This window comes from Acinonyx jubatus, chromosome C1 (genome assembly GCF_027475565.1).
Source record: "Acinonyx jubatus isolate Ajub_Pintada_27869175 chromosome C1, VMU_Ajub_asm_v1.0, whole genome shotgun sequence".
In the NCBI taxonomy this organism is placed as follows: Eukaryota; Metazoa; Chordata; class Mammalia; order Carnivora; family Felidae; genus Acinonyx; species Acinonyx jubatus.
Genome location: NC_069381.1, coordinates 183973874 through 183999877, shown reverse-complemented (window position 1 = coordinate 183999877; position 26004 = coordinate 183973874). Strand labels below are relative to the sequence as shown.

At 37.4% G+C, this 26004-nt stretch overlaps 1 protein-coding gene across 3 annotated transcripts in view; it reads right to left on the bottom strand.

Moving 5' to 3' along the window:
- Window positions 1-21480, bottom strand: part of CFLAR (CASP8 and FADD like apoptosis regulator) — a 98251-nt gene extending 76771 nt beyond the window's left edge. Inside the window, exons 1-2 of one of the 3 annotated variants that reach the window (XM_015086342.3) lie at window positions 21334-21480; window positions 20998-21131 (exon numbers count right to left, since the gene is read on the bottom strand). The gene's annotated coding sequence lies outside the window, so the exon portion shown is untranslated. Of the gene's footprint in view, window positions 1-20997; window positions 21304-21333 lie in introns of those variants that run through there. The other 2 variants (XM_053215556.1, XM_015086343.3) reach the window with 2 other exon arrangements.
- Window positions 21481-26004: the final 4524 nt, after the last annotated feature.

The following is a 26004-nucleotide window of genomic DNA, read 5'->3' as shown; positions in this document are numbered from 1 at the left end:
AAAAAATATACGCTTAATGCAAAAGGAAGCAGTAAAGGAGATATAAAGGGACAGAAAAGGCATGAGACATATAGAAAACAAAAAGTAAAAGTAAAATGGCACATGCAAATCCAACTATGTAAATAATAATATTAAATGGAAAAGGGGGCAACTAGGTGGTTCAATCGGTTAAGCATCCGACTCTTGATTTTGATGCAGGTTTATGAGTTTGAGCCCCTCGTTGGGCTCTGCGCTGACAGTGCAGAGCCCGCTTGGGATTCTCTCTCTCCCTCTCTGTCCTGCCCTGCTCACACTCTCTTTCTCTCTCTCTCTGAAAATAAACCATCATATATATATACACATATACATATGTAATGTGTATGCATATGTATGTATATACATACAATATGTATGTATGTGTATATATATGTGTGTGTGTGTGTGTGTGTGTATATATATATATATATATATATATATACACACACATATGTATACGTAATGGAAAGGCTCAAATAACCTAATCAAAAGGAAAGCTTGTTAGACTGTATTGAAAAAAACCTATGCTCGAGCTGTAACTGTCTCGTGGTTGGTGGGTTTGAGCCCCGCATCGGGCTCCCTGCTGACAGTGCAGTTCCTGTTTGAGATTCTCTGTCTCTCTCTCTTCCCCTCCCCTGTTCACTCTCTCTTTCTCTCAAAATAAATAAACATTTTTTAAAATACAAAGATACAAATAGATTGAAAATAAAAGTATGGAAAAACCATAGACCAGGGGAAAATATTTCCAATACATGTCTCACAATGGACATAAAACTTGAATATATGAACAATAATAACAAAACAAATAACCCATTTTAAAAATACGCCAAAGAGGGGTGCCTGGGTGGCTCAGTCGGTTAAGCGGCCGACTTTGGCTCAGGTCATGATCTCTCGGTCCGTGAGTTCGAGCCCCGCATCAGGCTCTGTGCTGACAGCTCAGAGCCTGGAGCCTGTTTTCAGATTCTGTGTCTCCCTCTCTCTGACCCTCTCCTGTTCATGCTCTGTCTCTCACTGTCTCAAAAATAAATAAAACGTTAAAAAAATTTTTTTAAATAAAAAAAATTTAAAAAAAAATACGCCAAAGATTTGAATAGACACTTTACAAAACAATTGCCAATAAGTACATGAAATGATACTTGATACCAATAATTATTAGGGAAATGCAAATTAAAAGCCTACTGGAATGGCTAAAATCAAAAGAACTGACAATACAAAGTATCAGCGAGAATATGGAACAACTTCAACTTTAATACAATGCTAGCAGAAATGCAAAATGGTACCACTTGGAAAACAGTTCGGCTACTTATTATAAAGTATACTTATCATATGACCCCACAAAAGTACTCTTAAGTACTTATTCAAGATAAATAAAAGCATGTATCTGTACAAAGACTTGTATATGAACATTCACAGCAGCTTTACTTATAATAACCCCAAATTGGGAACAACTTAAAATTCCATCAATAGACAAATGGATAAACCATTGCAGTATATCCATGCAATGGAAATACTACTTAGCAGTAAAAAGAAATAAGCCAAAGATTCATGCAACGACATGGATAATTATGCCTGATATGCAAGTTAAATTATTTAGGGGAAATGTACTAATGTCTTTAAAATACATCAAAAAATAAGATGGATTGAAGAATGAACAAAAGGATGTGTTAAAACAAGTATAGTAGAATCTAAAACATTTGACCTTTGAACTGTGCAGGTTCACATATGCAGATTTTTTAGCATACTACTATAAATGTATTTTCTTTTCCCTATGATTTTCTTCATAACATTTTCTTTAGCTTACTTTATTTAAAGAAATCAATGGTTTATGTTATTGGTAAGGCTTCTGGTCAACAGTAGTTAAGTTTTTGATGAGTCAAAAACTTAACTATTAGTAGTTAAGTTTTTGATGAGTCAAAATTTATGCACAGATTTCTGACTGCATGGGTGAGTGGTACCTCTAATCCCCCGCATTGTTCAAGAGTCAATTGTAGTATAATCTAGTAGTAGGTATATGGGTGTTTACTGTAAAATTCTTTCAGTTTTGCTTTATGATTGAACATTTTTTTAACCGAAAGGTTTGGGAAGAAAATATTGTGCTGAGTGAAAGAATCCAGACACACAAAATGTACAAGTATGATTTCTTTTACAGTACATAAAGTACTATATAGTTTATTTATATGACATTCTAGAACAGAAAAAAACAAATCTCTAGTGACAGAAAGTAAATCAGTGTTTGCCTGAAAGTGTTGATTATAAAGGGGGATAAGAAAAATCCTGGGGTGATGGAAATATTCTGTAACTGATTGGATGGTAGTTACATGGGGGTATATATTTGTCAAAAGTCATTAAACTGTACACCTTAAATAAATGTATTTATTTATGTAAACTACACGTTGATAAAGTTGATTTTAAAACAAACAGGCAGGGGCACCTGGGTGGCTCAGTCATTTAAGTAACTGACTCTTGATTTCAGCTTAGGTCATGATATCATGGTTCCTGAGATCGAGCCCCTTGTTGGGCTCTGCACGGATAGTGCTGAGCCTGCTTGGGATTCTCTCATTCCCTCTCTCTCTCTCTGCCCCTTCCGTGTGTGTGTACGTGCACGCGCACTTGTACGCTCTCTCTCAAAAGTAAATAAACTTTTGGGGCACTTCGGTGGCTCATTCGGTTAAGCTTCCAACTTCGACTCAGATCATGATTTCACAGTTCCTTGGTTCAAGCCCTGTGTTGGGCTCTGTGCTGACAGCTCAGAGCCTGGGGCCTACTTCGGATTCTGTGTCTCCCTCTCTTTCTGCCCTTCCCCCACTCCTGCTTTTACTCTCTCTGTCTCTCAAAAATAAATAAAACACTTTAATAAAAATAAATAATAAAAATTTAAAAATAAATAAGTAAAACAAACAGGCAAACAAAAGTGGATGGGAAGCTCTGAGCTTCTAAATGGGTCTAATCCATTCTGATCATCTCACTGGATAATCTGGTTGAGCTATTTCCTTGGGGAACTTCCATTGTCAGTATTTTCATATTTTTCCTTTAGATTGTTCAGATTTAGCAAGAGGAATTTTTTAACCTCTCATCTGCAAAGGAAAGGCCTGGCTGCCAGAGCTTCCAAAGTGGAGTGGGAAAAGATTGTTGAAGTTTCCTAATCCAACAGGCATACCTCATCTTAGTTGGACATATTTGACCTGCCCCCTTCCCCACTTATTGAAACCCTTTCTTCCTTTGCTTAAAGGAGCCCACTCTCTCCAGATGAACCTCCCACATTTCTGGTCATTCCATCTCAGTCTCTTTATAGATAGAGTTCCTTTCCTTTGTTTTCCCCTTAAATATTGACTCTGTCCTTGACCCCCTTCTTTTTGTCAACCAGGATTCAATTATCTTTTGTTTCAGTGGTCACACATCCCTCTACTGTATTTCTTTAGTTTCCTTGTCCATCTGATTTCTCTTATGGTCTGTTAGAGTTCTATCTGTCATCTGCCTTCATGAAGCACTAAAGGAATGTGTTGAGTACAGACTATGACAGAGAGAGTCAAGGTCAGAGGAGAGAAAAATAATCAGAGCCTAATGCCACCAACTGGTTCAGTGATGTCCCAGGCCTGGAGGGAGACGCTGACACAGATGTGGCATTTCCGAGTCATACTGCTGCTGTTCCTTACTTGAGATGACCTATTTCCATGCTGTTGCCCCACAGCAAGGAGCCCTTTTGCAACACAAAGCAAATGTTCAGACACTCTGGTTTTCCTTTCTTTTTGACTGAATATTAAAAATAAAATGTTAGGAAAGAAATCATTGTGCTAGTGGCAAGAAGTCAGACATCGAAGAGTACATACTGCTTTAGTACGTAACACTGAATTTAGAAATAGGGCTGTTTCCCCATGGCTCAGGGCAGACTCCAGTGGAGAAGCTATCACACACATATCCCCTCCTAGAGCCTGCAAAGATATTTTGACAAGGGGAGCTACCATTTGAAAATAGGCATGCAGTACATGGTAGCTACTATTTTATCATGGGAATATTAATATGCTGTTTATACAGATCATGTTATTCTCTGCAGAACTATTATCCTCATTTTATTACTGAAAAAAACTGAGGGTTATAGAGGCAGAATAATTAAGTAACCAGAGGTTAAAGTCATGTAGGTAATAATTGGAAGAGCTTGGGTTCAAAAGCAGGGAGTCCAACTCTAGAGCCCTATCAGAGAGACCTGTTGACTAGTGTTAACTAGAAGTAGCTATACTGAGAATAGAATGCCCCTCACTCCCACTCCATATAGAGATACTGCTACTACTGATCATTTTATTGTCTCCATAGTTTTGTCTTTTCTAGAATGTCAGAGAGTTGGAATCATATGTAGCCTTTTCAGATGGGCTTCCTTAACTCAGTAATATGCATTTAAGTTTCCTCCATGTCTTTTCATGACCACGGTTTATTTATCCATATGTCTACTGAAGAACACTTTGTTGCTTCCAAGTTTTAGCAATTATGAATAAAGCTGTTTAGACATCTATGTGCAGGTTTTCATGTGGATGTAAATTTTCAACTCCTTTGAGTAAATACCAAGAAGAAGGATTTATGGATTGTATGGCAAGAGTGTGCTTGGTTTTATAAGAAACTGTAGAGAGACAGGTCCTAAAGGTGCAGTGACGAGAGAATTAGAAAGCAGGGGGCTAAGACTCTCCAGGAGCCGAAGCCATCGGTCCCCTGGCTCAATCCTCTTTTATTTTTGCAAACTGTCTGATGACAGCAAGCACATAGTATATGGTATATGGCATTTTGACAAGCCATGCACCTGCAGTGTATTCCATACTGGGTCATGAGTACATTTGGCACCAGAAAAAAACATTCTTATCCCCAGGCCTAGCACCCGTATGATGTCCTTCTGGAGAGAACGAGCAGTCTGGGCAGCCTTCCATCCTGGGAATGAAACTGCTTTCAGTTTCTTGCTGCTCTGTCCCTTTCCTTCAGGACATTCTTATGGTGCCTCCAGCTTCTTGTTCTCCAACAAGAAACTACCAAACTTCTCCCAAAGTGCTGGTATTTTGTATTCCCATCAGCAATGTATGAGAGTTTCTGTTGCTCCACATCCTTGCCAACATTTGGTGTAATGAGAGTGTAGTGATATCTCATTGTTACTTTAATTTGCATTTCCCTGATGACATATGTTGTGGAACATCTTTTCATATACTTATTTGCCATTTGTATGTCTTCTTCGGTGAGATGTCCATGAAGGTCTTTGGCCCATTTTTTTAAAATTTAGTTTTTTATAATTACATCCAACTCAGTTAGCATATAGTGCAATAATGATTTAAGGAGTAGAATCCAGTGATTCATCACCTACATATAACACCCAGTGCTCATCCCAGCAAGGGTCCTCCTTCATGCCTCTTCTGCATTTAGCCCATCCCCCCACCCAAAACATCTCCAGCAACCCTCAGTTTAGTTCTCTGTATGTAAGAGTCTCTTATGTTTTGTCTCCCTCCCTGTTTTTATATTTTTTTTGCTTCCCTTCCCTTATGTACATCAGTTTTGTATTTTAAATTCCACCTATGAGTGAAGTCATTTGATATTTGTCTTTCTCTGACTAATTTCACTTAACATAATACACTCTAGTTCCATCCACGTTATTGCAAATGCCAAGATTTCATTCTTGATCACCAAGTAATAGTCCATTCTTTATCCATTCATCAGTCGATGGACATTTGGGCTCTTTCCATACCTTGGCTATTGTCAATAACACTGCTATAAACATTGGGGTCCATGTGCCCTTTCAAAACAGCACACCAGTATCCTCTGGATAAATACCTAGTAGTGCAATTGCTGGGTCATGGTGTAGTTCTATTTTTAAGTTTTTGAGGAACCCCCACACTTTTTTCCAGAGTGGCTGCAGCAGTTTGCATTCTCACCAGCAGTGCAAAAAGGTTCCTCTTTCTCTGCATCCTCGCCAACATCTATTGTTGCCTGAATTGTTATTTTAGCCATTCTGACAGGTGTGAAGTGGTATCTCATTGTGGTTTTGATTTGTTTTTCCCTAATGATGAGAGATGTTGAGCATTTTTCTACATGTCTGTTAGCTATCTGAATGTCTTCTTTGGAAAAGTGTCTATTCATGTCTTCTGCCCATTTCTTTACTGGATTATTTGATTTTGGGGTGTTGAGTTTGTTAAGTTCTTTATAGATTTTGGATACTAACTCTTTATCTGATATATCATTTGCAAATATCTTCTCCCATTCTGTTGGTTGCCTTTTAGTTTTGCTGATTATTTCCTTCACCATGCAGAATATTTTATCTTGATGAGGTCCCAATAGTTCATTTTTGCTTTTGTTTCCCTTGCCTCCAGAGACATGTTGAGTAAGAAACTGCTGCAGTCAAGATCAAAGAGGTTTTTGCCTGCTTTTTCCTCAAGGATTCTGATGGCTTCCTGTCTTGCATTGAGGTCTTTCATCCATTTTGAGTTTATTTTTGTGTATGGTTCATTCTTCTGCATGTCGCTGTCCAGTTCTCCCAGCACCACTTGCTGAAGAGACTGTCTTTATTCCATTGGATATTCTTTCCTGCTTTGTCAAAGATTAGTTGGCTATACATTTGTGAGTCCATCTCTGGGCTTTCTTTTCTGTTCCATTGATCTGTGTGTCTGTTTTTGTGTCAGTCCCATACTGTCTTGATGACTACAGCTTTGTAATAGATCTTGAAGTCTGGTATTGTGATGCCTCCAGGTTTGGTTTCCTTTTTCAGGATTGCTTTGCCTATTCGGGGTCTTTTCTGGTTCCATAGAAATTTTAGGATTGTTTGTTCTAGCTCTGTGAATAATGTTGGTGTTATTTTGATAGGGATTGCTTTGAATGTGTAGATTGCTTTGAGTAGTATCAAAATTTTAATAATATTTGCTCTTCCAATCCATGGACATGGAACATTTTCCCATTTTTTTGTGTCTTATTCAATTTCTTTCTATAATTTTCAGTATATAGATTTTTCATATCTTTGGTTAGGTTTATTCCTAGGTATTTTGGTGCAATTGTAAATGTGATTGATTCTTTGATTTCTCTTTCTGCCACTTCATCATTGGTGAATAGAAATGCAACTGATTTCTGTGCATTGATTTTTATATCCTGCAACTTTGTGGAATCCATGTATCATGGATTCATGTATCTAGCAGTTTTTTTGGTGGAATTTCATGGGTTTTCCACATAGAGTATCATGTCATCTGCAAAGACTGAAAGTTTGACTTCCTCCTTGCTGATTTGGATGCCTATTATTTCTTTGTGTTTTCTGATTGCTGAGGCTAAGACTTCCAATACTACATTAAGTAACAGTGGTGAGAGTGGACATCCTTGTTGTGATCCTGACCTTAGGGGGAAAGCTCTCAGTTTTTCCCCATTGAGGATATTACCGGTGAGTCCTTTGTATGTGGCTTTTATGATCTTGGGGTATGGTCTTTCTGTCCCTACTTTCTTGAGGGTTTTTATCAAGGAAGGATGCTGTATTTTGTCAAATGCTTTCTCTGAATCTATTGAGAGGATCATGTGATTCTTATTCTTTTATTAATGTGATGTATCACATTTGCGGATATTGAACCAGCTCTGCATCCCAGGTATAAATCCCACTTGATCATGGTGAATAATTCATTTAATGTATTGTTGGATCCAGTTGTCTAGTTGAGAATTTTTGCATCCATATTCATCAGGGAAATTGGTCTGTAGTTCTCCTTTTTATGGGGGTCTCTGTCTGGCTTTGGAACAAGGTAATGCTGGCCTTATAGAATGAGTTTGGAAGTTTTCCTTCTGTTTATATTTTATGGAACTACTTCAAAAGATTAGGTGTTAACTCTTCTTTAAATGTCTGGTAGAATTCCCCTGGAAAGCCATCCGGCCCTGTACTCTTGTTTTTGGGGAGATTTTTTTTATTACTAATTCAATTTCTTTACTGGTTATGGGTCTGTTCAAGTTTCCTATTTTTTTCTGTTTCAGTTTTAGTAGTTTATATGTTTCTAGGAATTTGTTCATTTCCTCCAGGTTGCCCAATTTATTGGTATATAACTGCTCATAATATTCTCTTATTATTGTTTTTATTTCTGCTGTGTTGGTTGTGATCTCTCCTCTTTCGTTCTTGATTTTATTTATTTGGGTCCTTTCCTTTTTCTTTTTGATCAGTCTGGCTAGGGGGTTATCAATTTTGTTAATTCTTTCAAAGAACCAGCTCCTGGTTTCATTGATCTGTTCTATTGTGTTTTGGTTTTTGTTGTTTTTTTTTTTTTTTTTATATCATTGATTTCTGCTCTAATCTTTATTATTTCCCATCGTCTGCTGGTTTGGGGCTTTATTTGCTGTTTTTTACCTCCCAGCTCTTTAAGGTGTCAGGTTAGGTTGTGTATCTGAGACCTTTCTTCCTTCTCTAGGAAGGCCTGATTGCTGTATACTTTCCTCTTATGACTGCCTTTGTTGCATACCAGAGGTTTTGGGCTGTGGTGTTATCATTTTTATTGACTTCCATGTATTTTTTAATTTCCTCTTCAATTTCTTGGTTAACCCATTCATTCTTAGTAAGATGTTCTTTAATCTCCAAGTATTCATGGTCTTTCCAAATTTTTCTTGTGGTTGATTTTGAGTTTCATAGCCTTATGGTCTGAAAATATGTGTGGTATGATCTCAATCTTTTTGTACTTGTTGAGGGCTGATTTGTGTCCCAGTATGTGATCTATTCTGGAGAATGTTCTATGTGCACTCGAGAAGAATGTGTATTCTGCTGCTTTCAGATGAAATGTTCTGAATATAGCTGTTAAGTCCATTCAGTCCAGTGTGTCATTTCAAAGCCATTGTTTCCCTATTGATTTTCTGCTTAGATGATCTGTCCATTGCTATAAGTGGGTTGTTGAAGTCCTCTACTATCATGGCATTATTATCAATGAGTTTCTTTCTGTTTGTGATTAATTGATTTATATATTTGAGTGTTTCACATTGGGGGCATAAATGTTTACCACTGTTAGGTCTTCTTGGTGGATAGACCCATTATTATGATGTAATGCCCTTCTTTATCTCTTATTACAGTCTTTACTTTAAAATGGCTACTCCAGCTTTCTTTTGGTGACCATTAGCATGATAGATGGTTCTCCATCCCCTTATTTTCAATCTGAAGGTGACTTTAGGTCCTAAATGGGTCTCTTGTAAACAGCAGATAAATGTTTGTTTTCTTATCCATTCTGTTACCCTATGTGTTTTGATTGGAGGGTTTAGTCCATTGACATTTAGAGTGAGCACTGAAAGATATGAATTTCGTGTCATTGTGTTGCCTGTAGTGTTGGAGTTTCTGGTGGTGTTCTCTGGTCCTTTCTAGTCTTTTTTGCTTCTGGTCTATTTTACTTTGTTTCATCTTTTCTCCCCTCAGAGAGTCCCCCTTAAAATTTCTTGCCAGGCTGGTTTAGTGGTCATGAACTCCTTTAGTTTTTGTTTTTCTGGGAAACTCTTTAACTCTCCTTCTATTTTGAATGACAGCCTTGCTGGATAACGAATTCTTGGCTGCATATTTTTTCTGATTCAGCTCATTGAATATATCCTGCCACTCCTTTCTGGCCTGCCTAGTTTCTGTGGATAGGTCTGCTGCAAACCTGGTCTCTCCTCCCTTATAGGTTAAGGACTCTTTTCCCTTGCTGCTTTCATAATTATTTCCTTGTCTGTGTATTTGATGACTTTGACTATGATATGCCTTGTTGAGTGTCAGTTTTTGTTGAATCTAATGGGAGTTCTCTGTGCTTCTTGGATTTTGATGTCTGTTTTTCCCCAGATTAGGAAAGTTTTCTGCTATTACTTGCTCATAAAATCTTCTACCCCTTTTCCTCTCTCTTTATCTTCCAGGACTCCCATAATTCGGATGTTATTCCTTTCTAATAAGTCACTGAGTTCTTCTCTAATTCTTGTATCATGCTCTTTCGCCTTAGTTTCCCTCTTTTTTCTGCTTCATTATTCTCCATAATTTTGTCTTCTATATCACTGATTCACTGCTCTGCTTCGTCCATCCTTGCCCCTGTTGCATCCATTCAAGATTGCATCTTGGTTATAGCGTTTTTAATTTCATCCTGACCCGATTTTACTTCTTTTATCTCCATAGAAAGGTACTCTATGCTTTTTTCAACCGCATCTAGCATTCTTATTATGCTAGATTCTAAATTTTAGTTCAGACATCTTGCTTATATCTGCGTTGATTAAGCCCCTGGCTGTCAATTCTTCCTGTTCTTTCTTTTGGGGTGAATTCCTTCATTTTGTCATTTTGGAGGAAGAAAAATAACTAATAAAACAATAAAATAAAATAAAATAAAATAAAATAAAATAAAATAAATAAATAAATAAATAAATTTATATATAATTTATATATTTATATATAATTTATATATAAATTTATATATAAATAAATAATAATAATAATAATAAATAAAATAAATAAATTAAATAAATAAATAAATAAATAAAATAAAATAAAATAATAAAATAAAAATAAGGGGCACCTGGGTGGCTCAGTCGGTTAATCATCTGACTTCGGCTCAAGTCATGATCTCACAGTTTGTGGGCTCAAGTCTCGCATCATTATCTGTGCACAGAAAAAGGAGTCGCAGAATATATTCAACAAGCTGAATTGGAAAAATATGCAGCCAAGAATTCTTTATCCAGCAAGGCTGTCATTCAAAACAGAAGGAGAGATAAAGAGTTTCCCAGATAAACAAAACCTAAAGGAGTTTGTGACCACCAAAGCAGCCCTGCTTCAGATTCTGTGTCTTCCTCTCTCTCTGCCCCTCCTGTTTGCACTCTGTCTCTCTCTCTCTCTCTCAAAAATAAACAAACATTAAAAAAATTAAAGCCTAAAACAACATAAAAAATCAAATAAAGAAAACTAGATCCTAGGTGTGTTTTGGTCTGGTTGTTGAAAGAAGCTTAATAGGATAGAGAAACAAGGGAAAGAAAAAAAAGGAAAAAAGTGAGAAAAAGTTTAAAAATTTAAAAAAGACTTTAAAAATGTATACAATAGAATAAAATGAAATGAAGAAAGTGAAAAAGAATTTTAAAATTAAAAAAAAATTAAAAAATATAGTAAAAAGAATTTTTAAAAAATTTTTAAAGGAAAATAAAAATAAATTTTTCTCTTTCTGTATCCAAGAAAAGGAAAAGAAAGGAGAAAAAGAGAAAAACAAATCAATGTAAACAAAAGCAAACAAAACAAAAAAAGCAAAATGACAAATAGATGAACCAGCAAACAAACTGAAAACAGACTGAAAACTGAGTTACATCCTGTTTTCCCTATAAGTGAAACTATGAAGCACTCTATACTCTGTACAGGAGAGACTTGTGGTCGTCCTCTACAGCATGCACTTGGAAGGTGCATTTGGGTGGGGCTTTGTGTAACAGCTCTGTTCTCCACTGGGTGGCATTGCTTAGCTTACTGGAGTGGATCAGTGTGGTGAGCATGCATGTTTATGCACCTGAGTGGGATAGCTGAAAATGGCATCACCCAGCTTCCTATTTCTGTCACAGGAACTCTGTGCTCTCACCGGCCTGCAATCATACACCTCTCCTTTGTCTCAGGCTTCCATCTACTCCCTACTTCTACACTGTCCATGTCCACCTGTCAGGCAGCACCTCCATCCTGAATTTTATCTCAAATGGGGCTGTGTTTCCAAACCCCTCACTTCTGAGAACCCTGTGGCTTGGATCCAGTCCAACCCTCTGGGGCAGGGTCTTGTTGAGCAATGGCCAGGTGCTGGCTTGCCCCAGACAATGTTCATGCAATTGTGTAGTGGCAGAGGTTCAGAGATTATGACAATTCACAACACACAGATGGCACCAGGTTTCACCACACTCTGGCATCTTTGTTCCAATACCAACAAACATGGCTGTTGTCTGGGGTCCTGAGACATGGGCTGTTCCCCATGTCTGCTGAGACCTTTGTTTGTGGGGAAGCTCTATGGCCTCTACCAAATGCCCTCCAATCAGGGAAACAACTTCTCCCCATGTGGTCTACAGACCCCTCGGTCCTCACTGCCTGCTCCTGGGGATTCTCCCTTCCTCCCCACCAGAGCACTGCCAGGTAGTGAGCTCTGGAATTTCTAACTCTGCACTCCCATGTTTATAGAATCTTAATGGTATTGAAACCCTCTCCTTTCTCCCTGTCAGTGTTTTTGGGGAGCATATTTCTTGTTCAGTCCCTTGTAAGGGTTTCCCCTTTTTCTCTTTCCCTCCAGCTACTTTCAGGGGGAGTGCTTTATTCTCCCATTGTGCTGCATTCTTCCCCCTTTCTCTGTCCTCTCTCTGCAAAAACAGCTCCCTACCCTCCACAGCTTCTCTCTCCCCCAGTTCACTTCTTCACACCGTGTACCTGCTGAGTTCTGCAGCTCAGGTTATGCAGATTATTGTGTTAATCCTCAGATCAATTTCCTAGGTGTGCACAATGGTTTGGTACCAATCTAGCTGCATTTCAGGAAGGAGGGAAGCTGAGAACTTCCATGCTGCTCTGCCATCTTGGCCCCACCCCTCTCAGGACCACACCCATTTTTAAATGAGGTTGTTTTCTTATTGAGTTTTAAGATTTCTTTTTATATTTTGAATTTTTTTAAATTTTTTAACATTTATTCATTTTTGAGAGGGAGAGAGACAGAGAGACAGAGAATGAGCAGGGGAGGGGCAGAGAGAGACACACACACAGAATCTGAAGCAGACTCCTGTGCTGATAGCTCAGAGCCTGACATGGGAATGGCAAGATCATGACCTGAGCCTAAATCAGACACTTAACTGAATGAGCCACCCAGGCGCCCCTCTTTTTCTATTTTGTATATAACAGTCCTTTATCAGATATATCTTTGCAAATATTTTCTCACAGTCTGTGACTTCTCTCTTGATATTGTCTGTCACAGAGCAGAAACTTTTCATTTAAATGAAGTTCATCTTATCATTTATTTATTTCATAAATTGTGCCTGTGGTCTCATATCTAAAAATGATTGCCAAACCCAGGTGTGCTTAGGTTTTATCTGATGTAATCTTCTAGGAGTTTTATAGTTTTGCATTTTACATTTAAGTCCCTGGTCCATCTTGAGTTAATTTTGTGAACGGTGTAAAATCTGTGTTTAGATTAAATTTTTTTGCATATGTATGTCCAATTGTTCCAGCACCATCTGTTGAAGAGACTGTCTTTGCTCTATTGCATTATGCTTGGTCCTTTGTCAAAAATCAGTTGACTATATTTATGAGGGTCTATTTCTGTGCCCTCTATTCTGTTATGCTGATCTATTTGTCTATTGCCAATACCATATTATATTGATTACTGTGGCTTTATAGTAAGTCTTGGAGTCATAACATCAGCCCCCCAACTCTGTTCTTCTTCAGGATTATGTTGGCTATTCTGGGTCTTTTGCCTCTCCATATGAACTTTAGAATCAGCTTGTCAATATCCATAGAGTAATTTGCTGGGATTTTGCTTGAAATTGCACTGGGTCTATGGATCAAGTTAGGATTGGTTTAGTTTTGGAGAGGATTTATAAATATTGGGGGACAGGAGGCAGAAGAATTATTGTGGAGATATAGAGATAATAAATAAGTTAGTAATAATCAGCTACAGACAAATGGAGGGATTTTAACATAGGCTGTACATTAGATGATATTATATATTTCCATTAAATTTCTTGGGTGTGATGGTGGTATTACAATCATGTAGGAAAATGTTCTTGTTCATAGGAGATAAATACTGAAGAATTTAGGGATAAAGTATCATTGTGCCTGCAAGTTACTTTCTTTTTTTTTTTTTAATTTTTTTTAATGTTTATTCATTTCTGAGACAGAGAGAGACAGAGCATGAATGGGGGAGGGGCAGAGAGAGAGGGAGACACAGAATCGGAAGCAGGCTCCAGGCTCTGAGCCATCAGCCCAGAGCCCGACACGGGGCTCGAACTCACCGACTGTGAGATCGTGACCTGAGCCGAAGTCGGACGCTCAACCGACTGAGCCACCCAGGCGCCCCTGCAAGTTACTTTCAAATGGGTTAGCAAAGTGTGTGTGTGTGCACACACGCCCATGTGTCTGAAGGTTTAGAAAGACAGAAATAACAAATGTGGCTAATGTTACCACCGGGAACTCTAGATGAAGTGTGTGTGTGTGTGTGTGTGTGTGTGTGTGTGTGTGCGCGCGCGTGCGCACGTGCACGTGTGTGTATTCTTTAAACTTTTCTGTTTTTCAGACTTGAAAATAAAAGTTGGGAAAATATCTATATGAGATTCTGCTATTCTACCAATTGTATTTGGAATGCAATACAAGATATTTCATACACATCATTTTGTTTTAAAATGTTGGATTGAGTTTGGGGGAGAATATAAATATAAACATTTCCTACACAAACATTAGTCACAAAACACCATATCAAGGGAAAAATATATTCTTCTGAAGTTTGGATATTAAAAAGCAAGATACATTCTACTGGGAAGACAGGAACCAGTGAGGTGCTTTGCAGGGTGTCACTGTATATATTTATTTCTTTTCTTATTTATTATCATCCTTTGTGACTAACCTTTAAGATCCATGAACCAGGGACCAAGACTCTTGTTTCTCACTGTACATCCAGCACTTAGTACAGTGCTTGGTTTAGAGTAGGTCCCTGTATTAGCTGGGTAACACTCACTGCGTTAACAAAGTAGCCCAAAAATAGTAGTAGTTTAATATAATAGAAATTTCTTTTGTCATCACCTACCTAAACAGTGCAGGTATTCCTGGCAGGCAGCTAACAGTGATTTCAGGGAATGAAACACTTCATGTTTTGGCTTCATCATTCCCAAGGGATTTGTTATCCTCAGCATTCAGTCAGCAGAAGGGGAAAGAGTGTGAAGAAGGCATACCTGCTTCTTAAAATCCTGTCATAGAAATGACACATGTCATTTTCACATGCATTCCACTAGTGAAAACTAAACATATGGCCATACTGAGAAGCAATATGTGTATGGGTAGAGGGTAGGGGTGTCTGGAAAACCCTTGTCCCTGAGCTGGCAGCCACTTCCCAAGGACAAATCTATAATATGGAAAGAGAGTGAATTTTGGTAGACTGTTAGCCATCTCTATCATAGTGTTCAAATGTTTGTTGAATGGATGAATAATGTTTCTGAGGCTGCCTTATTCTTTGCAAATATAATATCTTGTAAATCTTAAGATGGGGAGAAGTTCAGATGCAGTTCATAACAACCACTGGTGGTTCTGTTCACTTTATAAATTCTTCTTTGGCAAAATGTAGTAACAAGGCCTACAGTACCCCCTTGTCTGAAACAACTTAAAAACCAGATCAACAAAATATATGAAACAACAGTTTTCAGACATTGAACATCAAACAGTGCAGGACAGTGATCCTTGAGAGAGGTGAGCCCTATGATTCTCCTAGATTCCTGCCTGGAAAGATTTTCCAGGTTGTGGCACAGGGACAGAGAACTCAGGCAACACCTAGTCATCTCCTTAAATTGAGGAGACACAGTCCTAGGAGGCTAAGTGGCTAGAGTTTGCAGAGCATAGTATCAGAGGTGAGAGTAATGAACAGAGAGACAGCTCTAAGGATTTTCACGGGGTCCCCCTTAAATATCCAGCTAACTATTAATCAGTGTGCATGAGGGAAGAAACCATCCAAGTGTGGGGGAAAACTACCCAAAAGAAGCAGAGGAAACAATTCTCAAAGTTCATCCAGGGCCAAGAATGATTCAAGTTTTCACCAGACAGTGGAAAATCTTATAATTCATGGATCACTGAGTAGTGGAGGAAAATCAGCCCTACACTCAAAGCTACTCTAGATTCATATAACTTAAGAGCAAGACTGAAAAAGATTCAACTGTTTATAAATAATTTGCATCTCAAGACAAAGCTCAAATTTACTTATAAGAATACAAAAATATCTAGCACCCAACAAGGTAAAGTTCACAATGCCTGACATTTAATTTAAAAATTACAAAAATGCAAAGAACCAGGAAAATACAACCCATAATGAGGACAGCCATCAATTAATAGAATCAGTGAATCCCAACTACAAGAAATATGATAAAACTACACAAAATAACATGATAAATTTCTTACAACCAGTGAGATGCCTGTGGATATGACTAACCTGTCAATTTGTCCCATAACTTTCCCTTAGGACAGGACCTGACTGAGCTAACAACACAATATTTCTAGAACATTGCCAGAATATGAAGTTTAGTGTCTCCTCCATTCTAGACCTTTAAATGAATCAGATCAGCCCTAAAATGTGAGATCCAGCCTCAGATAATACCAGCTGTCACCAGCTTTCATCTAGACAGCTTCCATTTTACTGCTCAGAATTCTTCCATTTATTTTCTTTGCCTGCCTGGATTGGTGGTCCCCTTGAATTTTAATCTGTGCTCACATCCTTTTAACTTGCACAATTCATTTGGACAGGATTTTTTGGCTTTGGCTTTCAACACTCTTCCAGACCTGATTTGGTAAATGTCCTCTGCCCCTCAGGGCCAGATAGGCTAACCACCATTCCTATCAGGAAAATGAAAATTTTCCAGGAAATTTGAAAAAACATATCTTAAAATTTCTCATCACAAGAAAAAAAATTGTGTAAGGTGATGGATGTTAACAAAATTTTTCTGGTAATCATTTTGCAATATATACATATATTAAATCATTGTATTATACACTTAAAATAAATATGATGTTATATATCAATTATATCTCAATTGAATAAAATTTCTGGGGCACCTGGGTGGCTCAGTTGGTTATGCACCCAACTCTCAGTTTTGGCTCAGGTCATGATCTCACGGTTCATAAGTTCAAGCCCCACATCGGGCTTTGTGCTGACAGCATGGAGCCTGCTTTGCATTCTCTGTCTCCCTTTCTCTCTGCCCCTTCCTTGTTCACACATGCTCTCTCTCTCTCTCAAAAATAAATAAACATTAAAAAATTCTTTTTAATTTTTCCAAATATAATTTAAACTTTCTGACCATGTGGCCAAACTCTAGGTAATGTTGGCATCTATCTGGGTATTATGAAAGTTTTATCAAGTTGAAAGCTGAGAATTTCAATCATATTTGTTATTAAATCTGGAGCCTTAATTGAAATGTGCCTTCACATCAACTATGCTTTATGAGAAATAGCTCATATCCTTACTGCCTCAATCAAAATTAAGCAATAATTACTAGTGCTATTGACACAAATGCTAACTCTATAATAAGATGCTTTATATAAATAAAGTTCAATAAAGTATTTTTGGACATCTTCTGTATTACTGCAAAAACTAATTTTTGTTGGATTGTTTGCTTTAATAGCTGTCATTAAAAAATTAACCTAGATACATGGATTTCTGATCATATTGCTCTTTGTTAAAAACATTTGGTCATGCTTCTGCTATATAAACAATGCTTAAGTATCTATATAGAGTCACATGTGGCTTATATGTACAACCCTAAAATAAACCAGAATGGGTAGTGCAGCTTTAATAGTCCCAAAGAAGGCTAAGATAAAAGAAGTTCTGGAACACAACTTTATTTTTATTTTGGTAGACATTTGGTTCCAGTAAGACAAGGAGTGAAAAGGAATGTGGGAAATCAGAGAATATAGACTATAGCCTGGGGCTGCAACAAGTTGCTAGATGGTGAGCTTTGGAACTCTTATGGCACTGCAGCTAAACCTATGTGATTTGTGGCTTAGCGAATAGATAAAACTATGTATAAGAAGTTTAAATGGGTGCCTGGATAGCTCATTTGGTTAAATGTCCCAACTAATTTTTTTTTAATTTTTTTAATGTTTATTTTTGAGAGAGAGACAGAGCGCAAGTGGGGGAGGGGCAGAGAGAGAGGGTGACACAGAATCTGAAGTGGGCTGCAAGCTCTGAGCTGTCAGTACAAAGCCCCATGTGGGGTTCGAACCCATGAACCACAAGATTATGACTTGAGCTGAAGTCAGATGCTCAACTTACTGAGCCACCCAGGTGCCCCTAAGTGTCCTGACTCTTGATTTCAACTCAGGTCATGATCTCATGATCATTAAGACCAAGCCCCGTGTGGGGCTCTGTGCTGGGTGTGGAGCCTGCTTAAGATTCTCTCTCTCTCCCTCTCACTCTGCCCCTCCCCAGCTCACTCTCTCTCTCTCTCTCTGTCTCTCTCTCTCTCTCTCTCTCCATCAAAAAAAAAAAAAGAAGTTTCAATGAGAATTTATACTCTTCATTTAAAAAGCAAAATTGATGAATAGACATTTTTTAAAGAAAACATACAGGTACATGAAAAGATGCCCAACATTGCTAAATCATCAGGGAAATGCAAATAAAAACCACAATGATATGTCACCTCATATCTGTCAGACTAACTATTATCAAAAAGACTAAAGGTAATAAGTGTTGGTGAGGTGTGGAGAAAAGGGAACCCATTTACACTGTTGGTGGGAATATAAATTGGTGCAGCCACTATGGAAAACAGTATGGAGATTTCCTCAAAAAACTACAAGTAGAACTACCATATAATCCAGCAATTCTCCTTGTATTTATCTGAAGAAAATGAAAACACAACTTGAAAAGATGTCTGCACCCCCATGTTCATTGCAGCGTTATTTACAATAGCCAACATGTGGAAACAACCTAAGTGTCCATTAGCAGGTAAATGGTTAAAGAAGATGTGGTGTGTGTGTGTGTGTGCATGTGTGTACTTAAGTAATTAAATAATTCACTAAATATTTAAGTGAATGAACAGAATACAAAGAAAAGAAACTGAAATGTCTGCCTCTTTTGTTGTTGCAACTCCATGGACCTCCTTGACTTGGATCTTGGAGAAAGGTTGGGCAAGAATGCCACATTATTTGCACTCAGGAGTTCTTTTCCTTGTAATTTTGACAAAACAAAACAAATGACCAATGTGTTGAAGGAGAAATGTTTATTGCGTGCAATGGCCATAGAATAATTGGTTGCATTCAGCAGAAATTGGTCACAACCTCTGATGGTATTTGTATCACCAACTCAACAAATAAGAAAAGGTTATACAGCATGTGTCAAAAAGCTTAGGCCTAACTCAGTTCTAATATCCTTGCCATGGGTTTGGGGAAGGGCCATCCAATCCCAGAATACATGCTCAGGTCACCGTCACAACTTTTTTGTAAATAAGGTCAGTTTTCTGATAGGCAGTTGGAATCCTGGAAGCCTCTTAGACATTGGAAAATATAGGAGTCTCCCCAATTCTTCATTCCCTAAACATTTATAGATTCATAAATGAAGTGTTTATCTGTGACAAATCATTTCTGTCACCTCACTTATATTTTTAGACATCTAATGAATTTATTCATTCAACAGACACTTCCTAAACACCTATCACATAGGTATAGTCCCTGTCTTCAAGGAGGCCATAGTTTAATAAGGGAGTCGGACAAGGAAATGAATAATTATGATGCATTATAAGTGCTATAATAAAAGTATGTACAGGGTTTAGGCTATAAAAGATTTCATTCATTTTCTTATAAATGTAGAAATTGATAGATTAGACTTATAATTGCTGATTAACCCAAATCAAATATAAGGAAGCATTTACAGATAATGTATTAAGGAATTAATACCTTGAGTTTAATCCCTGTATTGTAAATATATGAATTGTGACATGTTTCCTTGTTAGAACTTATCTAGCATCTACAGATACAGTTTCAGTTTTAATTATATGTTTCACTAGAAAGTCTGGTCTGCATATAAGATATAATTCTAAGACTGTATATCTGTGTTAAACCCTTATGCTTTAGTATTATGTTACTATGACATGGGATTCCCAGGTCCAGATGCTACCACCACCTGTGAACCTGATTCTTTCTCAGTAAAATGATCCCACCTGCACTGACACAGGCATTCTTTATTTTTAGGACAGTTATTGCTATGGTTATTATGAACCACAAAGTTGGCCTTCAGTACTATGTTCCTGAACAGTCAGTATTTCCCATGGAAATTTTGTAGCAAGAGAATAAATGAAATAAAATATATCATACATACAGTACAAGAATAGCTATAATCACACAACATTCACTTAATTGTTGTATTCATTTAAATGTATAATGCAGGGGCACCTGGCTAGCTCAGTTGGAGATGTGTACACTTGATCTCTGAGTTGTGAGTTCAAGCCCCACGGTGGGTATAGAGATTACTTAAATAAATAAAACAAATATAAAAGTTTTAAAAACATGTATAGTGCAAATTTTTTTCCAATCTCTTTGCTCTTTTACAATAAGGTAAAAATGTCTGAGTAATTTAATTTTTCCCCTAAATAACTAAATTTAGAAGGATGTTTGGCTTATTACCAACTCAGCAGGAAAATGTAGGTTTAATGCTCTTATTATTTCCAAATTCAGTTTGGGAACTGAGTAATTAAAATTAGCATAGGTGGAACATACGGTACTAAATGCTTTATTTATAATGAGATTTAATTAATTTACAAATACTCTAATTGGTAAAAATCCAAAAGCAAAATTGTGGAGGCTCATAAAGCCTGGCTAGTTAAGATTTAAGAAAGGAATGTTTGCATTGGAAGTAGTGGACAAGGGAGGGGGTGGTGGGGTGCGGTATGGCTCCCAATCAAATAGGAGGAGGTGGGAGATTCTCCCCGTCCATAGGAACTTTTAGAGGAGCTTCCTTAGAGAAAGCAATTGTAGGATCAGTAGATTGTTCAGTATGTAAAGGGACTAAGGCTGCTCTAATTACTCCCCACATCGTAAAGGGAAGATTACCTTGTTCATGACATCTTTTAAAATTTTTACCAACTCTCTCCCTTACTTCAAGGTCTAGAGTTCCTCTATCAGGAAACCAAGGATTGTTTTCAGTAACACTTTTTAAAAGGCTCTGAAGTTGAACCTCAGTAACCGTTGCTCTGCTAGCTTTTAACAGCTGTCAGAGAACTTTGATGTGATGTTTTTGTTCAGCAGAGTTCTGTTCCATCTTAAGAAACCCAAGCCCGAACAATGCCCTGAAAATCAGATAACCTAAGCACGCTTGGATGACTTACTGCGCAGTAGTTTCAGTTTGACTTCTTCAAGGGTTCCGCCGTCAAATCGTCGCTGCCACGAACCAGGTCGGGGTCACCAAATGCTGGGTTTGACCAGTAAACCCTGGGGCGATGAATGACATTACTCCAGACTCCTGAATCCGAGAAAGGAGAAAATGAGGAGACCAAGCGTTCTAGTGGCCATGGTCCCAAACAAAGCTCAGTCTCCGGTTTTTATTGACAATCTTATCAGTACTTCTTAAAGGGTGCAGGGGAAAGGAACGTGTAGTTTCAAAGCAGGAGCAAAGCATAATCACAAATTATCGGGCGATAAGTACAATCAGGGTAGTGACTTACAGGCTGGTGAGCCGAGCCGAACGTGAGGGGGCAGTGTATAGTCAGAGGAAGGGAATTGTTTTACTATTTTAGATTAAGCATTTACAGAGTGGGAAAGAAAACATGCTGATCCACAAGCAAGGTCTGGCTGTTTTCAACCTTGACATTTCAAAGGAGACCCGGTTTTCCTGGTCTGCTTTGCTGCTTCTCAACCAGCCGTTTCCCAGGCTGCAAACATTCCTTTCTTAATTCTTAGCCAGCCAGGCACTACAAGCCTCCAGACAAAATATTTCTTTTTAACTATAACTTGCTTTGAAGAGCATTGTTTGGAACATTATTAAAACTAATTCTTAGAGTGTCTGGCTGGCTCAGTCGGTAGAGCATGAACTCTTGATCTTAGGGTTGTTGGAACCCTATGTTGGGGATAGAGTTTGCTTTAAAAAAAAAAAAAGTACTCTTTTAGCTTTAAAACACAGAATGAAAATGTATGAGTTTTCCAAATGGCACAAAACCTGATTTACTTTTTAAGTGTACATAGCATTCTTATTTTGTAATAGATTCCCAGAAACATAAGACTTTAGCAATGACCAAAATTCTTTTCAGTTTTGTAATTTGAGGCCACATTTCAAAAGTTACTTCATTTTTTTTTTTTGCATGTGAAATTAAACAGAAAAATAAACAGACTTAAGACAAGGGTTTTTGTCTTTTTAAAAAATAGCTATAAAGCTATGTTTTAAATTATGTGTATGAAATGTAATTCAATTTAAGACAATATATGGCATTTACCAATTTAATCTTTATCTGAGTTAGCATTTTGAATATAGTTTATTATATGTATAATATTTATAATATTTAATAATATAATACAACATAACAATAAAATATTAATATGTACTTTTATATATAACATAATATATAAAATTAAGGTAAAACTTCTCTTTGAAATAGATCCTTTCTGATAGAGTCATTGGCAAGTAAATGCAATTTCCATTAGGTGTTCTAGTCTTTTAGTTTCTGAAGCTGATTTTCCAACCTAAAACAACAAAAAATTGTTTTTATGTTTATAAATTTTGAGAGAGAGAGAGCAGAGAGGGGAGGGGTATAGAGAGAGGAAGAGAGAGAATCCAACCCCCATGCGGAGCTGGAACCCATGAACCAGGAGATCATGACCTGAGCCAAAACCAAGAGTCAGACACTTAACTACCTGAGCCACCCAAGCATCCCACAAAAATCTTTTTTTTTTTAAATTTTTTATTTATTTTTTTCACAAAAATCTTTTTGAAGCCAAAAAACCCAAAACACAAACAAATTTCCAAACCCTGTCCCCTCCCAAAAATTCCCCACTACCTCACAAATTGTTGTTGGAGGTAAACCAGAACTCACTGAGGATTCCACTCTTATTAGCATAACATTTGAATTTGAATACCTGGCAACTTTGGGGATTTTGAGGACCCACAAGGATTATATCAAATTTTGAAACTCCTGTTGCCAACTGAATGACAGGTACCATGAATAACATTTAATTTTTGTTGTATACTACCTGGGTTTTATGTTATAAACTATAAATTGAAAAAAATGCTTTAAAAATTTTGATGAGTTTTTTGAATGCTATTAAAACAATTTTTCTTATTGTTTATTTTCTGAGAGATAAAGAGACAGAGCATGATTGGGGGAGGAGCAGAAGGAGACACAGCATCCAAAGCAGGCTCCACACTCAGCTGTCAGCACAGAGGCTCAACCCCATGAACCACAAAATCATGACCTCAGCCAAAGTCAGATGCTCAACCTACTGAACCACCCAGGAGCCCCTGCATGCTATTTTTTAATAACAACACTCTTATGAGGAGAAATCACATTAAATTCCAATCTTTGTCTTAGCATTTTATATGTAATATGTAAATATTATCATCTATGTGCATTCAACATACACAAACAGGGGTGCCTGTGTGGTTCAGTTGGGTGTCAGACTCAGGTAGTGATCTCATGGTTTATGAGTTGGATCCCCGTGTCAGGCTCCCTGCCATCAGAGCAGAACCTGCTTCAGATTCTCTTTCCCCCCCTTCTATGCCCCTCTCCTACTCACTCTCAAGCACGCTTTCTCTCTCTCTGTCAAAAATAACATAAATATTAAAAAAATACACAAACATAGAAGTTAAAGGTAAGACAAAGATTAAACATATTTTAAAATATTTGCTTATCACGATGACTACATGCTATCATGAGTTAATATAGCAGATCAATGTACTCTGTTTTCCTTTTTTTTATGTTTCAAGTTTTTATTTAAATTCTACTTAGTTAACATATAGTGTAATATTAGCCCACTCCCCACTCACGTCCCCTCCAGCAACCCTCATTTTGTTCTCTAGAGTTAAGAGTCTCTTATGGTTTGCCTCCTTCTCTCTCTCTGTCTCTCTCTCTCTGTCTCTCTCTTTTTCAGATCAATGTGCTCTTAGGGCAGGGTTCATTGTACTGATAGTGGGTCCAAGTTCATATTTTGGTCTTCTTGATTTTTTTTTTTTGGTTGACTTTTTTCATGACTAGATCATTGTATTTACCTAGTAATGATGCTGACAGGGTTCATAGCTCTGTTATTTTCTTTTTGTTTGCTTGTTTTTGCATTATTGGTATTAGCTTCAATCAGCAATGTCTTTGTGAAAATCTTTCTAAGCCACTTAGCTAGTTCTTGAAGATTAGTTTAGTTAAAACTAATTAATTGATAATAAATTCCACAAGCCAAGCACATACAAAGTACAGTCTGTAACAATTTGCTGAAAAGTTCCTTTATTTCTGCTTTGAAGGGTAGAACTCCCACTTCCCCTTTAAGACAGCTTATTTACTTTTCAGCATATAGATCTTTTACATCTTTGGTTAGATTTGTTCCTAGGTATTTTATGATTCTTGGTGCAATTGTAAATGGGATCGTTTTCTTGATTTCTCTTTCTATTGCTTCATTATTGGTGTATAGAAATGCAACCGCTTTCTATACACTGATTTTATATCCTGTGACTTTGCTGAATTCATATATCAGTTCTAGCAGCTTTTTGGTGGAGTCTCTCAGGTTTTCCATGTAGACTATCATGTATGTCATCTGCAAAAAGTGTAAGTTCGACTGCTTCTTTGCCCATTTGGATTCCTTTGATTTCATTTTTTTTGTGATTGCTGAGGCTAGGACTTCCAACACTATGTTCCTGATCTCAGGGGAAAAGCTCTCAGTTTTTCCCCAGTGAGGATGATATTAGCTGTGGGTCTTTCATACATGGCTTTTATGATGTTGCAGTATGTTCCTTCTATCCTGACTTATGAAAGAAATTGACGAAGACACAAAGAAATGGAAAAAACATTCCATGCTCATGGATTGGAAGAACAAATATTGTTAAAATGTCAATACTACCCAATGCAATCTAAATATTCAATGTAATCCTAATCAAAATTGCACTGGCATTCTTCTCAGAGCTGGAACAAACAATCCTAAAATTTGTATGGAGCCACTAAAGACCCTGAATAGCCAAAGTAATGTTGAAAAAGAAAAACAAGGCAGAAGGCATCACAATCCTGGACTTTAACCTCTACTATGAAACTGTAATCATCAAGGCAGTGTGGTATTGGCACAACAACAGATACACAGACTGATGGAATAGAATAGAGAATCCAGAAATGGACCCACAAATGTATGGCCAACTAATCTTTGACAAAGCAGGAAAGAGTATCCAATGGAAAAAAACCAGTCTCTTTAGCAAGTGGTGCTGGGAGAACTAGACAGCAACGTAAAGAAGAATGAAACTGGACCACTTTCTTATACCATACACAAAAATAAACTCAAAATAGATGAAAGACCTAGATATGAGACAGGAAACCATCAAAACCCTAGAGTAGAAAATAGGCAACAACATCTTTGACCTCAGCTGCAGCAACTTCTTACTCAACACATCTCCAAAGGCAGGGAAAATAAAAGCAAAAATGAACTATTGGGACCTCATCAAGATAAAAAGCTTCTGCACAGAAAAGGAAACAATCAACAAAACTAAAAGGTAACCAATGGAATGAGAGAAGAATTTGCAAATGACATATCGGATAAAGCGTTAGTATCCAAAATCTATACAGAAAATATCAAACTCAACACCCAAAAAACAAATAATCCAGTGAAGAAATGGGCAGAAGACATGGATAGACACTTTTCCAAAGAAGACATCCCGATGGCCAACAGACACATGAAAAGATCAGTCATCATCAGGGAAATACAAATCAAAACCACATTGAGATACCACCTCACACCAGCTAGAGTAGTAACAACAGATGTTGGTGAGGATGTGAAGAAACAGGAACCCTCTTGCACTGTTGGTGGGAATGCAAACTGGTGCAGAAACAGTGTAGAGGTTCCTCAAAAAAATTAAAAATAGAATTACCCTATGACCCAGCAATAGCACTACTAGGAATTTATCCAAAGGATACAGGAGTGCTGATTCATAGGGGCACATGTACCTTAGTGTTTATAGCAGCGCTATCAACAATTACCAAATTATGGGAAAAGTCCTAATGTCCAGCAACTGATGAATGGATAAAGATGTGGTATGTATATACAATGGAATACTACTTGGGCGATGATTAAGAATGAAATCTTGCCATTTGCAGCAACATGGATAGAACTGGAGAGTATTAAGCTAAGTGAAATAAGTCAGTCAGAGGAAGACAGAT